The following is a 14,873-nucleotide window of genomic DNA, read 5'->3' on the forward strand; positions in this document are numbered from 1 at the left end:
TGTTTTTATCTCAACCCATGAGTTTTTTTCCCAGTTCTCTCCCCCGTCCCACTGGGGGAGGAGGGAGTGAGCGAGCAGCTGCGTGGTGCTTAGTTGCCGGCTGGGGCTGAACCATGACAGTCCTTTCTTGTGCCCAATGTGGGGCAAAAGGCTTGAGATAATAACGGTTGCAGGTCACCATATCAGTTTACTTGACTTGCATCATGCTCTCATCTTTGCCATACATGTTAAGGATCAGTGTTGGTTTCTGCAGGCTGCTGGACTCTGCGATGATTAGTAATGTCTTGCCTGCGAGGTTTGTTTTTAGAACACTGACCTTGAGCTTAATGTAGTATCATCTGAGCTCTGTACTAAAGCTGTTACTGTATTTTGGCTACTATCTTGTGGAGATGATTAGGAATTATACTTCTGCCTCTGAAAGTCTTTTGGTGGAGGAAATGCAGAATGGTACCTTTGCTACCCTCTATCATAACGTTTCCTCCATCATAATAATTTCAGTATTTTGAACACCCTTGGGTAGTTAAAATACTTCTATTGCTACTTCTGGGGAACACTGCTTTGGTTTTGTCCAAGGTTAGCAAGCAATTTAAGACTATCATCCAGAGATCTACCCCAAGGCTGGATAGTTATGAATGGCAGGGTGTGTGGAACAGCATGGGCAAATGCCTAGGGTGGTGAGCACCTCCGGTGTTTTGGAACTTTACTCCCGATCAAGTGCAGAATCCTGATAAACGAGCAGAATATTTGGAACAAGTATGCTGTTGCCCTGGCAGTTCCAAGGAGGCACAAATCATTGCAATGTGCTGGGGCCTGGCCCATGCCTACCGAGCTCTATTTAACACTATGCAAAGGGGAGAGAGGCTCTCTGGATCTGATGACAATGCGATGGGCACTGCCACTACTCCAAGCCCCACGGCAGGCACTGTAGCTACTCAGACTGTTGCAGCTGAACCAGGGAACCAGCCCATCCCGGTATCAGTTGCCCCTGTACGAAAGAAGAAATCTTGGAAGTGGAAGTCAGGTCGTTTTAGTAAGGGACGAGGAAGGTATTTCTAAGAAGGAGCCAGAGAAAGAGAGTGAGGAGGCAGAGTGCTCTGAAGCAGGGCCATCACAAGGACTGAAGAGGGAAGAGAGCGGATCATTGCTTGAAGAAGAGGAAGAACTCATAAAAGACACGGTAACTACCTGATCTCTATCCCTGAGTGAACTGTGAGATATGTGAAAGGATTTCAGCCATTGTCCAGGTGAACAAATTGTCAGCTGGCTGCTCTGATGCTGGGATAATGGGGCCAGTAGCCTGGAATTAGAGGGTAGGGAAGCCAAGCAGCTGGGATCCTTTCTAGGGAAAGGGGCATTGACAAAGCTGTTGGAAAAGGTGCATGGATCCTCAGCCTCTGGAGACTACTCATGTCGGGTGTGAAGGAAAGGTATCCCTTCAAGGAAGATGTTCTATGTCATCCAGGCAAGTGGACCACCATGGAGGAAGGTATCCAGTACCTGAGGGAGCTAGCTGTGCTGGAAGTGATTTATAGTGACTTAGAAAATGGACAATAATCTAAAGATCCAGATGAAGTCAATTGCATGTGACCTATGTGGCAGAAGTTTGTACAGAGTGCACCATCATCATATGCCAACTCATTAGCAGTAATGGCCTGGAAAGATGGAGAGAGACCAACGGTGGATGAATTGGCTGGCCAACTCTGGCAATACGAAGAAAGTCTCTCTTCCTCCCTATGGGCCTGCTGCATCTCTGCTGTAGAGAAACTGTCCTGGGAGTTCCGGCAATTCAAAGAGAATATGCCCTACCCTCTACCTGTACAGACCAGTATCTCAGCCATTAGGAGTAAGTGCTCTTCTGCTCAAGAGAGGATATACAGGATACACACCGCAAGCCACCCTGTGGTTTCAGTTGCGTGACTATGGAGAGGACATGAGGGAGGTGGGATGGAAAACCTACCTTGACCCTAGAGGTACAAGTACACGAGCTGCAAGGAAAAACAATTACAAAGGGGCGTTCAGATTCCTCCAGAAAGATCGTCGCTCCACTTTCCAGTGGGCAGTTCCCCAGAAAGAATAGAAGAGCTGATCTCACCTCTGATCCTCTTGAAGGGGCTTCTGATTCCTATTTACAAGAAGTGGGTAACGAGTACTATGAGCAGGACTAGAGGGGCCCTGCCTCCAGCCAGGCGGAGGAGAGGGACAACCGAGTTTATTGGACTGTGTGAATTAGATGACCTGGCACATCAGACCCACAGGAATATAAGGCTTTAGTGGACACTGGTGCACAATGTACCCTGATGCCATCAAGCCATATAGGGGCAGAACCCATTTGTATTTCTGGAGTGACAGGGGGATCCCAACAGCTGACTGTACTGAAGGCCAAAGTGAGCCTAACTGGGAATGAGTGGCAGAAGCACACCCCATTGTGACTGGCCCAGAGGCTACCTCAGGAGAGGGTATTTCAAGGACCCAAAAGGGTACTGGTGGGCTTTTGGTATAGCTGCCTTGGAGACAGAAGAAATTAAACAGCTGTCCACCTTGCCTGGTCTCTCAGAGGACCCTTCTGTTGTGGGGTTGCTCAGGGTCAAAGAACAACAGGTGCCGATCTCTACCACAACAGTGCACTGGTGGCAATATCGCACCAACAGAAACCCCCTGATCCCCATCCACAAGCTGATTCCTCAGCTGGAGAGCGAAGGAGTGATCAGCAAGACTTGCTCACCCTTTAACAGCCCCATATGGCCAGTGCGAAAGTCTAATGGAGAGTATGAGGCTGAGAGTAGACTATCGTGACCTGAATGAAGTCACACCGCCACTGAGTGCTGCCATGCCGGACATGCTAGAACTTCAATATGAACTGGAGTCAAAGGCAGCCAAGTGGTACGCCACCATTGATATTGCTAACGCGTTTTTCTCAATCCCTTTGGCAGCAGAGTGCAGGCCACAGTTTGTTTTCACTTGGAGGGGTGTCCAATACACCTGGAGTTGACTGCCCCAGGGGTGGAAACACAGCCCTACCATTTGCCATGGGCTGATACAGACTGCACTGGAACAGAGTGAAGCTCCAGAGCATCTGCAATACATTGACATCATCATACGGGGCAACACAGCAGAAGAAGTTTTCGAGAAAGGGAAGAAAATAATTCAAGTCCTTCTGAAAGCTGGTTTTGCTATAAAACAAAGTAAGGTCAGAGGACCTGCACAAGACATCCAGTTTTTAGGAATAAAATGGCAAGATGGACGTCATCAGATCCCAATGGATGTGATCAACAATATAACAGCTATTTCTCCACCAACTAGCGAAAAAGAAACACAAGCATTTCTGGGCATTGTGGGTTTCTGGAGAAAGCATATTCCAAATTACAGTCTGATTGTAAGCCCTCTTTAGCAAGTGACCCAGAAGAAGAACGATTTTAAATGGGACCCTGAGCAACGACAAACCTTTGAACAAATTAAACAGGAGATAGTTCATGCCATAGCCCTCAGGCCAGGCCGGGCAGGACAAGATGTTAAAAATGTGCTCTACACGGCAGCCGGGGAGAATGTCCCTGGCTGGAGTCTCTGGCAAAAGGCACCAGGAGAGACCTGAGGTTGACCTCTAGGGTTTTGGAGTCGAGGATGTAGGGGATCTGAGTCCTGCTATACTCCAGCTGAAAAGGAGATATTGGCAGCATATGAAGGAGTTTGAGCTGCCTCAGAAGTGGTTGGTACTGAAGCACAGCTCCTCCTGGCACCCTGACTGCCGATGCTGGGCTGGATGTTCAAAGGGAGGGTCCCCTCTACACATCATGCAACTGATGCTACGTGGAATAAGTGGGTCGCGCTTATTACACAGCAGGCTCGAATAGGAAACCTTAATTGCCCGGGAATCTTGGAAGTGATCATGGACTGGCCAGAAGGCAGAGATTTTGGAATATCACCAGAAGAGGAGGTGGCGTGTGCTGAAGAGGCTCCACCATATAATGAACTGCCAGAGAACGAAAGGCAATATGCCCTGTTTACTGATGAGTCCTGTCGTATTGTAGGCAAACATCGAAGGTGGAAAGCTGCTGTATGGAGCTCTATACAATGAGTCGCAGAAGCTGCTGAAGGACAAGGTGAATCAAGTCAGTTTGCAGAGGTGAAAGCCATCCAGCTGGCTTTAGATACTGCTGAACGAGAAAAATGGCTAATACTCTATCTCTATACTGACTCATGGATGGTGGCAAATGCTCTATGGGGGTGGCTACAGCAATGGAAGCAGAGCAACTGGCAGTGCAGAGGCAAGCCCATCTGGGCTGCTGAATTGTGGCAAGATACTGCTGCCCGATTAGAGAATCTGGTCATAAAAGTACGTCACGTAGATGCTCATGTACCCAAGAGTTGGGCCACTGAAGAACATCAAAACAACCATCAGGTGGATCAGGCTGCTAAGATTGAAGTGGCTCAGGTGGATCTGGGCTGGCAACATAAGGGTGAATTATTTATAGCTCGGTGGGCCCATGACACCTCAGGCCATCAGGGAAGAGATGCAACATACAGATGGGCTTGGGATCGAGGGGTGGACTTGACCATGGATGCTATTGCACAGGTTATCTACGAATGTGAAACGTGCGCTGCGATCAAACAAGCCAAGCGGTTAAAGCCCTTCTGGTATGAAGGACGATGGTTGAAATATAAATATGGGGAGGCCTGGCAGATTGACTATATCACACTTCCACAAACTCGCCAAGGCAAGCGCTATGTGCTTACCGTGGTGGGAGCAACTACCAGATGGCTGGAAACACATCCTGTGCCCCATGCCACCGCCCGGAACACTATCCTGGGCCTTGAAAAGCAAGTCTTATGGCTACATGGCACCCTTGAAAGAATTGAGTCAGACAATGGGTCTCATTTCCGAAACAACCTCATAGACACCTGGGCCAAAGAGCATGGCACTGAGTGGGTATATCACATCCCCTATCATGCACCAGCTTCTGGGAGAAACTGAACGATACAACGGACTGTTAAAGACTACACTGAGAGCAATGGGTGACGGGACATTCAAACATTGGGATAAACATTTAGCCAAAGCCACCTGGTTAGTCAACACTAGGGGATCTACTAATAGTTTTTTTTCCCCCCCCAGTTCTCTCCCCCATCCCACTGGGGGAGGAGGGAGTGAGCGAGTGGCTGCGTGGTTCTTAGTTGCTGGCTGGGGCTAAACCACGACAGGTATGATGGCTGAGAGAACCAAAAAGATTTCTTTTCTTTTTCTCATGGCAGCTCTGACTGCATGCTTCACTGTGTATTGACCAGGGAGGCTTCTTACAAAGTGGGCTGTTGCAGAGAGAGCATCTCTTCTGTCAGGACTTGTGAACATGTTTGACTGCAATACTTTAATTTTTTCTAATCCTTTCTGGATATTAAAGCTAACATCAGTAGAATAAGGACTTAGTGTTTTTCTTAAACACTTTCCTTAGAGAAGTGTTTAAGAGTTTAAGAGAAACTATTTTTATTTCCTTCCTGTTAGAGTGATTTTTTTTTTCCAATTCCTGCATAAAAGCCTGTAGTCAATCTCAGCTGGAACATACGTACACTTTGTGCATCATTTGGGATGGGTACATGCGTTAGCATTGAGTGATGCAGGGCATTTTTCCTTTTCCTCTTTATGTGTGTTCAGGGTATTTCACTGCCTTGGCCATGGTGTCAGATCCTCTGGCCTAGAATGAATGGCTGCAGCTGAAGTCCTGAACTTTGATCCCTTTTGTAGTAATGCAATGAGCAGCCACCAGTCTAGTCAGTTCAGAGTTCTTTCTGAATGTACACTTGACATGTGCTTCCTGCTTTGCGTTAGGAAAGTAACCCAAGACTTGCCTCTTACTGGGCATACATTGTTTTAAGAACTGCCCAACATATTTTGGAATGTTTTTTCCATTAGTCAGAATTGATTCTTGAAAGTGCTTTTCTCACAGTTGACCCAAATCTGTTTTGCTTCTGGAGCTACACTGAGCAGCAAGTTGAATTCTTCAAAATGGGTTTGAACTGGAGGAGATTTTGTTCTCTATACTGGGAGAATTTTTTTGGGGCAAATTTGAATGAAGGGAAAGGAAAACAAAAACACATTTCCTTGTTTCAAGTCAAGACATTAATTTCTGTTCCAGTGTGTGGGAATACAGCTTTTGTACATTGCTTCACTGGTCAATGCACTGTGGTTTTAATTTTTCTTTTTTCAAATTAGGAAAACATTTCCCATGTATCATTAAAGGACTCTTAGGTTCCTGAGTGTCTTAGAAATGACAATTTATCTTTTCATTTTATTTCAGTGACATTTCCTTCCACAGAAGGCTTTTGACTGAAGCTTTTGACTGCCATCAAAGGCAGTAAAGTTATCTCTGCTCATGTCTCCCTAAAATCTGTAACTTTATGGAGCTTTTTCTGATTTCTAATTTATCCCATTTGATACTACAGTTTTCATTGCATGATTTCTTATGGTGCTCAGGCCTTGTGATTACATAATGTACTTTTTACAAAAATGATTTGGTGCCAGAGGGGAGGCTCAGAGTAGGGGAAATCATTAACATGCAAAAAACTTGAGCTCCAAAATAGCTTTAATTAGAAGCTTATTTCAAAGAGTTACCACCTGCCCCTCATTTTGGCTTTGCATTAGCTCTAAAAATATGTTACGGTTTAAAAGTGTGACGTAAATGTATTCATATCATGCTAGAAAAACAGAACTACAAAACAACAGTAGCTGGACTTGTGCTTAAAAGTAACACTTTCTGGCTGAGGGACATTCCTCTTGAGGCACAAGCTGCTGAAACTATGTAGAGTACACTAAGTGATTCCATCTGATCTGCAGAAAACACTATGGGTTATATTTTCACTTTATAAATATGTCACTGGCAAAGCCAACTGGCTGCAATAAGCTTTTTTGAAATGGACATTTCTGGCTGAGTTTTTGGAAGACTGCATTTCTTAGTGAAACATAAAAGCTCCATTCACTAGCTACACATTAAAAACAAATGGCCAAAGGAAATAAGATGACCTATAAAAACCTGGGAAATAAGAGTTCATACACAATTTAATTTTCTTTACTTATGTTTTATGTGTAGTAGTTTGTACAGTTGGAGTTTAATTCACTCATACAAGCTAGTTAAAATCTAGCTAGTTAAATTTGAAAATTAGTGAGTAGGAACAACAGAGAGACAATGAACAAAGTGGTAGGTATATTAAGAAGTGATGCTGTGCTCTTAAAGGCAAAAAGAGTGGTTACTGATGCAGTCTTAGGTGTGTGGTGTATATTTGTTTCTTCAGACAGTATGGTTCAGTACTGCAGTATGCTTGGACATCATTGGAGTGCTCTAAAGAACTTGTTATGTCATGTAATATTGAGTCATATCACTACTGCTAAAACAGGAGATATTTTAACAATAATATTTGCATGTGATTAGGGATTATGAATGTTGAAGATGAATGCTTCCATGTCTGATATGACATGTAGCTTCATATATATTGCAGAAGGTGCTATAGTTATTCTATTCATAATTTGTACAATGTAATGAAATTGGTAAGAATAAGGTTGATATTCATAATATACATGGGAGCAGAAGCTATTACTACTTGTTACTTAAGCAGCAACACCTCAACAGCGTTTTTGACCTTTACTTTCTTCTGTTATTTGAATTGTAATATGTCTACTAGATTACCACTGCTTATCAATTATATCTGCTGTAGTGTTTATTCTTCTGATGACATTTTAAAAAAGAAATTAACAACTAAATTGTATATTATAGACAAGCTTAAACCCTGAAGGTTGTGGTCAGAAACTGTCTAAAAGATAACCTTTCTCACTACCATCAATATAACCAGAAGTACCTGAGATTTAATCCTATTACAAAATATATAAGATTTCTGTGTCCATAAGGGCATTCACTTTACAACTAAATGTCTTTTACTTCTAATCTTATGATATATCAAGCAGTATTTAGAACTTTGCAAAACAATAGAAGAGCAGCATAGCAAAAATGTAAAAATAATTACTGTAATTTTTCTGTGACTTAAATTATTTTATGCACAATTTTTTTTCCTGGTTTTATCTATATCTTTCTAAGGAAAAAAAAGATGAAAAACAAGAAGCCGTAAGAAACAAAGTAAAAATGTTTTCTACTACTGTGCCTTTAAAAAAAGTTCTTCAAGATGATACCTGTAATCTTTGTCTTCAGGTTTCAGGTATCAGGGGGTTCCTTTGAAGCTAGACATTGGAAGTCAAGGTTTTTGAAATAGGGGTAAATAGCTGCAGATTTCTTCTGTAGTACATTGCTGATGGTAGGAAAATTCGTAGGAAACTGTGGAACGGGAGTTGAAGGCTCTCTATACCCAGACTTACAGCGTTGTATTCTTGATAAAGGTGTAAAATAGAAGTGGAACTGAACAGTTAGCTAATGTAAAGTGGTGAGAGGGCTTTTGGTATGCCTTTGCGTGCTGAATGTGAAAATAGGTGATTTTGAGGTAACAGGTGTAGAATAACTGTGGTCATATGGACACCTGGATTATGAAGCACTATTCTTGCAAGCCAAATAAAAATGCTGCTAGATACTTCTAGTAGCCAGTAACTAAACTTAAAATAACTATACCTTAAGATAACTATACCTAGGAGACTGTGGTGACAACCAGTGGGCTAGTACCTTTTACTAGTTATTAGTGTTTGTGCAAGTTTCTCAGAGTACTTTTACTGGTTAGTCATTTTATACAGCTGGCTAACTCATACTTTTTTTAGACTGTACCAGCAGTGTGATAATGTCAGTAACTGTTGGGAAATGGAAGCTGGGTATCATTAACATTGATAGCATACCAGTGCAAACCATCTCAAGTTTCTTTAATGGTTTCTACTGTTTGCTGATCAGGAGTAAGTGATGGGACTAGATCCTGTGAAATTTCACAGCCTAGAGGAACAAATATCTACCATAGTGTCTTGGAGCAGATCAGAGATGAAAGATAGAATGCCTTCTTTGAATGCCTTATTTGCATGATTCCTCTCTTTACTTCATCTAGTCCAATCCTACTTCCCAAGCAGGTTCAGCTAGAAGTTGCCCTCGATTGTGTTCAGTTGTGTTTTGAATATGGAGGACATGGAAAGGGCACTTCACAACCTTTCTGGGCAACAGGTTCCCGGTGTTTGGTGACCTTTGCAGTAAAAAAAAAAAAATCTTTTTTATGTTCAGATAGAATTTCATGTGATACAGTTTGTCCCTGTTGATGCATGTCCTGTAACTGGGTGCCGCGGGGAAGAGCGTGTCTCCCTCTTGTTCATTCTTTCCCATTAGGTATTTGGGAAATACCCAATGGCACATTGGTAAGATTACCCCTGAGCAAGCTCTTCTCTAGCCTGAACAGCCCCAGCTCTCTAGCTTCTCCTCATCTGAAAGATGTACCAGATCTTAATTTTTGTGGCCCTTTGCTGGACTTGCTGCAGTATGTCCCTGGGTTTTTTTAGTACTGGGGAGCCCAGAACTGGACTTGGTACTCTGGATATAGCCTCACCAATCCTCAATACAGGAGAATGATTGCTTCATTCAGCTTGCTGGTGACACTCTTCCTAATGTAGCCTGGGATACTGTTGGCCACCTTTGCCACAAGGATGCATTGCTGGCTTATGTTATAACTCGTCCAGGAGGACCCCAGGTTGTTCTCTGCAGAGCCATTTTCCAGTTTGTTGGGCCTCAATGTGTACTGATGCCTGTGGATATTCCTTCCTGAGGCAGGACTTTGCATTTCCCTTTGAAATTCATGACTACTTCTCCAGCCTGTTGAGATCATTCTGAAAGGCAGCCCACCTTCTGAGACTGGCAGTTCAACCAGTCTTCAGTCTACCTCATTGTGCACTTACTGGACTTCATCTTATGTATGGAGATGCTATGGGAGGCAGCACCAAAGTCTTCCTAAAGTCAAGGTAAATACCATCCACTGGTCTCCTGTCATCCACAAAGCTAGTCACCAATTTGAAGAAGGCAGTTAGGTTGTTTAAGCATTATTTCACCTTTGCAGATCCATGATGACTGCTCCTGATCAACTTCTTGTCCTTCATGTGTCTGGAAACTGTTTCAATGAGCATTAGTTGCCCCATTATCTTCCCAGGGTCTGAGGTGAGGCTAACTTGCCTGTTCCCTGGGTCTTCCTGCTTGTCCTTCTTGAAGATAGTGACACATTTTCCCTAGTCTTCGTTTGGATGTCTGTGTATTTGTGGGATCCTTTTTTGTTGCTCTCCACATTCCTTGCCAGATTCAACTCAACTGGGCTATTGGTTTCCTAACCCCATCCGTGAATCATTATACAGTATCTATATTCCTACTAGGTCACCTGCCCCTGCTTCCACCTCTTCTACACTTTATTTTTATGTCAGTGTAGTCAGGAGCTGCTTGTTCAACCTCATGGGTGTCTTGCTGCCTGTCTTGGCTTGACTCCATGCTTCTTGGGATAGACTGTTCTTGAACTTGGAGGTGACTCTCAAATGTTCAACCAGCTTTTAGACCCCTCTTCTCTCCAGGGCCATATCTCAATAGATTCTTCTAGGCAGATGCCTGAAGAGGCTGAAGTCTGCTCTCCTGAAGTCTAGGGCTGTGGCCCTGTTTTATGCCCTGCTCATTCCTTACGCTCCTAAACTTAGCCTGATCATGCTGTAGCCCACCCTTCACATCCTTCCTTGCCTGTAAGTATCAGGTCCAGGAGAGCACCTCTCCTGCTTGGCTCATCAGTCACCTCAGCTGGGAAGTTTTTGCCAATGTGTTACAGAAACCTTCTAGATTTCTTGTTCCCTGCTGTGGCCCTTCTGATTTCAGGGTGGTTCAAGTCCCCCATGAGGACCAGAGCCACCAAATGTGAGGCTTCTGCGAGTTGTCTGAAGAGTGCCTCATTTAAGTCTTCCTGATCAGGCAGCCTATGGCAGACATTCATATTGGTCTGCTCACTAATCCTGACCCATAATCTTTTCACTGGCTCATCACCTGTCCCCAGGCAGAACTCCATGTATTCTGGGTGCTTCCTTGATAAAAAGGAAAACTTCCCATCACTGTCCTGGCCTGCCCTTCCTAAAGGGTGTGGATGCATCCATCTTAGCACTCCAGTCATGTGAACTAGCCTACTATATCTCTGTGATCCGAATGAGGTTGTAGCCCTACAACTGCATACTGACTTCCAGTTCCTCCTGTTTTTCCCCATACTGTGTGTATTTCTGCAGAGGCATTTGAGAGGCGCTCAAAAAGGCAGTGAGGCCTTTCTCTATAAGGCCGCTGATCCATGGGCTCTTCCTTATGTGGATTCCTGTGCTTGAGGTGATTTCCACTATAGCCCTGTTTTGTTGATTGCGATGTCCCTTTGGTTCATATCATCCCATGGCCCTTTGCTTGCCTACCCCATCGATCACTTCCTCACTTGATTGTTGTAAAATCTCTCCCTCCCCTGTCATTCCTAGTTTAAAGTTGCTCTTACTGAGATGACAAGCCCATTGGCAAAGATACTTTGCTGGATTTAGTCAGGGGATTGTGTCTCTTCCAACCAGCTGTCAATCCTCAAAGAGGATCACATGGTCATAAAATCAAGCTCTGCTGTGGATACCTGCTGTGCAACCAATTGTTGGGCCCACAGGATACATCCAGTCTTCCTCATGCCCTTCCTGTTCCTCAGCAGGATCAAGGAGGAAAACCACCTGGGCCCTCATGCCCTTAACCATCACCCCCAGAGCCATTACACCCCTGGCAGTTGCAGAGCTTGTATGGAGTTATTTATGTGAGGTGATGATTCACTCATCTGAAACTCTTAAATTACAAATTCAGGATGGTATCCTACTACTGGCTTAATAGCCATCAGATAAGTACCAGTTCTGGCTTGGGAGTGGGGAGGAACTATGTGACCAGAGTCATGGGGAGCTGGAGGCCCAGAGGGAAGGTGGTAGCAGGGCTGCTCCTGGCAGCAGTAGCAAAGTGTTAAGATTGGTTTTGCTCATTTATCTACTTGCAGCCTTAGTGTGCTTCAAGTGATACTCTCTGAACTTGTGTAGTTGCTACAATTCTTTTATGAATACATTATTTTAGGTTTTTTATTTACACTAATAATAGTTGATAGTGTCAACTGTTAGTGATGGAAAGCAGGACATTCAGAATTGTAGGAACCTTAATATTAAATAACTTTCAAATTCACATATGCAGCTTTATTTTTTAATTGAAACATAAGGTACTTATTTATAAATCAGTTTCACTAATTTCTGAATTGTATGTTAGTAAAGTCATTGCAGTGTTCTTGGCTAGTACTTCAGAGGCTCAGTATAAGCAGCAAACCAAATGTTCATTCTCACTACAATCAGTAGTCACTGTAACCTCTTGAATACCACATATTTCATCTGCAGAATGTCAGCTACAAGTTATGAATAAATCAAACTTCTGGAATCTGTCCTGTGAAGAATATTTAAGAGGGTAAATGATTCTTAAAGACTTAATAAAGGTGCTTTATACAAATAACTTCAGAGGAAATATACTAGTTATGCACATTTGAGAGGTGTGTGTATATATGCATATCTGATGTGTTTGTATACTGTAGAATGTTTCTAATTTTATAAACAATAAATTCTAAGATTGAGCAGAAGCCCTAGACCCTGCTTTATAACCTAAAAAGTCTGTGTAGAAAACCCTTGGAAAATCATAGCTCTGAAACAATCGGTCTGTTTAGAAAATCCTTTTGGACATCTATGTCAAACCCGTAACTGTCTCAAAATGATTGTATTTAGTCACAGGAAGCATTTCTTCATTGACTTTTGCTGTTAACAGAGGTAGAGAGGTTACATTTCCTAGAAGGGTGTGTGACTTTCATCTGCACGTAGAAGAGGAAACATTTAAAATGTTTCAAGTCTCCAGTGTAATGGTACAAACTTCAGAATGTTACAGATTAAACTTTTGAGATTTATATCATCAAATTGATCTTGCTAGTGACAAGCAGTCACTCATTTAATAAGCTGCTATAAAGATGATCTATTTAAATTTTCTCACTTGCAGTAGTAGAAAAAAAACCCAAAATAGATTGGTTTGACTTCACTATGAGGCAAAATCTCAGTCTGACTCTTGAACAGTGTTGTAATGATTTCCATGATGAAAACATGCTTGTGTATAACATGTTGGTTTATTAGTATAGATCTTGACATTTTTTATCTTAGGAAGATAAGCTTTCATTGTCTATCAATCTAAGTTCCTTTTTGAAGCCACAAGGGTTTTTGATTAATGGACTACTCTCATGTTTAATAAGGAATAAGGGATTTTTCTAATGTTGAATAAACTTTCTATATTTTAATTTATTAATGTAAATTGGAAATGCTATTACTACTGTGCTAAGGCAAAATTTAAGTTTGATATTTTCAGTTAATGTTATCTCTCAAACTGTATGCATTTTAGTTTTCAAACAGACAAAACCAACAAAACTCCATTAGAGTGACCTTTAAAGTTTTCAGAAAAGGACTATGTAGAATATAAGACAAGAAATAGGCCTTGTAATTAAGTGCTTGAAATGCCAACAGTGTTCCTGAAATTACACTGTTGAAATTGTTTTGCCATTCTGTCTATGTAATCATTGTTGTGAAGGAGTCAAGTACTTAAACTTTTTCACTAGAGACTGAGAGACTGAACTCTGCCTCTACCAAATGAAGAACATGAATTACACTTTCAAATGTCCATCCTACCAAATGGTTGATACTTGCAATGGGGTTTATAGAACATGTAGTGAATTATGTGCAGAATCTGGAAAGAAGGATAGGAGAACTTGGTTTTTAGAAAATGGAAAAATCTGCAAAATGAATGAGGGAAGGCAAGTGGAAAGGATCCAGCTGCTTTACTTTCCTTTTGTAGTTTTTTTTTGTTCTTACCCAATGCTAAGTGTTTGTATGTTTTAAACACAAGGACAAATAACATGATGTACTGCTGACCTATTACACTACTATTTATTTTTAACTAGTTAAAGTTTCTATGAAGAATCACAGTGGAGATGAACAGTGTTTTGCACTGTACTTTGTTACTTTTTCAGATACTGAATATCTCTGACCTTTGTTACCTTTAAGTGTAAGAATGAAGCTTTAGTCTATCTTTGTTTTGCTTCACCTTCCTATGTTAGAAGACAGTTCTTAAAGGATTGAGGATGGAGCTTAGTGAACAGACAATTTGTTTGGGTCCTCCATGCATATAGAATAATACTTGAGATACAATGGAGTATTTTAATGGAGGTGAATAGACATTTTGAATTACAAGTATTTCATGTTGTGTGTCTAAGGGGCTCAGGAGAGATGCTTCTATCAACTTCAGAAGGTGTTAGTCTTACTGGTGTAGTGCTGTCTTGGAATGTGTGCAAAATATTGTTTGTTTGAATTGTTGACCTTGCATATGAAATTCAAACTGCATAATCAGCTTCTGATTTCAGAAGTCTTCAAAATGAGACTTTGAATTTAGATTGGTGTACTTGAGGCATAAGTCATGTCTTGAGGCTGCTGAATAATGGGCGAGGCTGAATAATGAAGTAATTTACTCCAAGCTGAATTTTTTTATTTTTGTTTTTTTAATCTTATTGGTAACACTGACTGGGCCTGTTTTTTCTTTCCTTGAAGACAGAAAATGTGAATGCAGAGTGTGGAAAACATTACCGTTGTGTTTTCACAATACATATTTGTAGCACTTTGTTACATTGCTTAAGTAGACTTGAAAGACTAGAATAGGTTATTTTTATATCACAATTTTCATGACTGCTTGTAAGGTGTAGAGGCATTTAAGAACCAGAATAGCTTTGGGTTTGGGGGGTACTGAAACATTTCTTTAAACTGAAATTGTAATAGTTATATCTGTAGAAATTTTGGTTTAAAATAAAATATCTAACATTTTTTTTGCTGT

At 41.9% G+C, this 14,873-nt stretch overlaps 1 protein-coding gene across 1 annotated transcript in view; it reads left to right on the forward strand.

Annotated features, from left to right (window-relative positions):
• BBS9 (Bardet-Biedl syndrome 9) overlaps window positions 1-14,873 on the forward strand; it is a gene marked incomplete at both ends in the record, with an annotated part of 309,474 nt that overhangs the window by 20,629 nt on the left and 273,972 nt on the right. The window lies entirely within an intron of this gene.

Source organism: Phaethon aethereus (assembly GCF_964289735.1).
Source record: "Phaethon aethereus genome assembly, chromosome: 2".
NCBI classification, from domain to species: Eukaryota; Metazoa; Chordata; class Aves; order Phaethontiformes; family Phaethontidae; genus Phaethon; species Phaethon aethereus.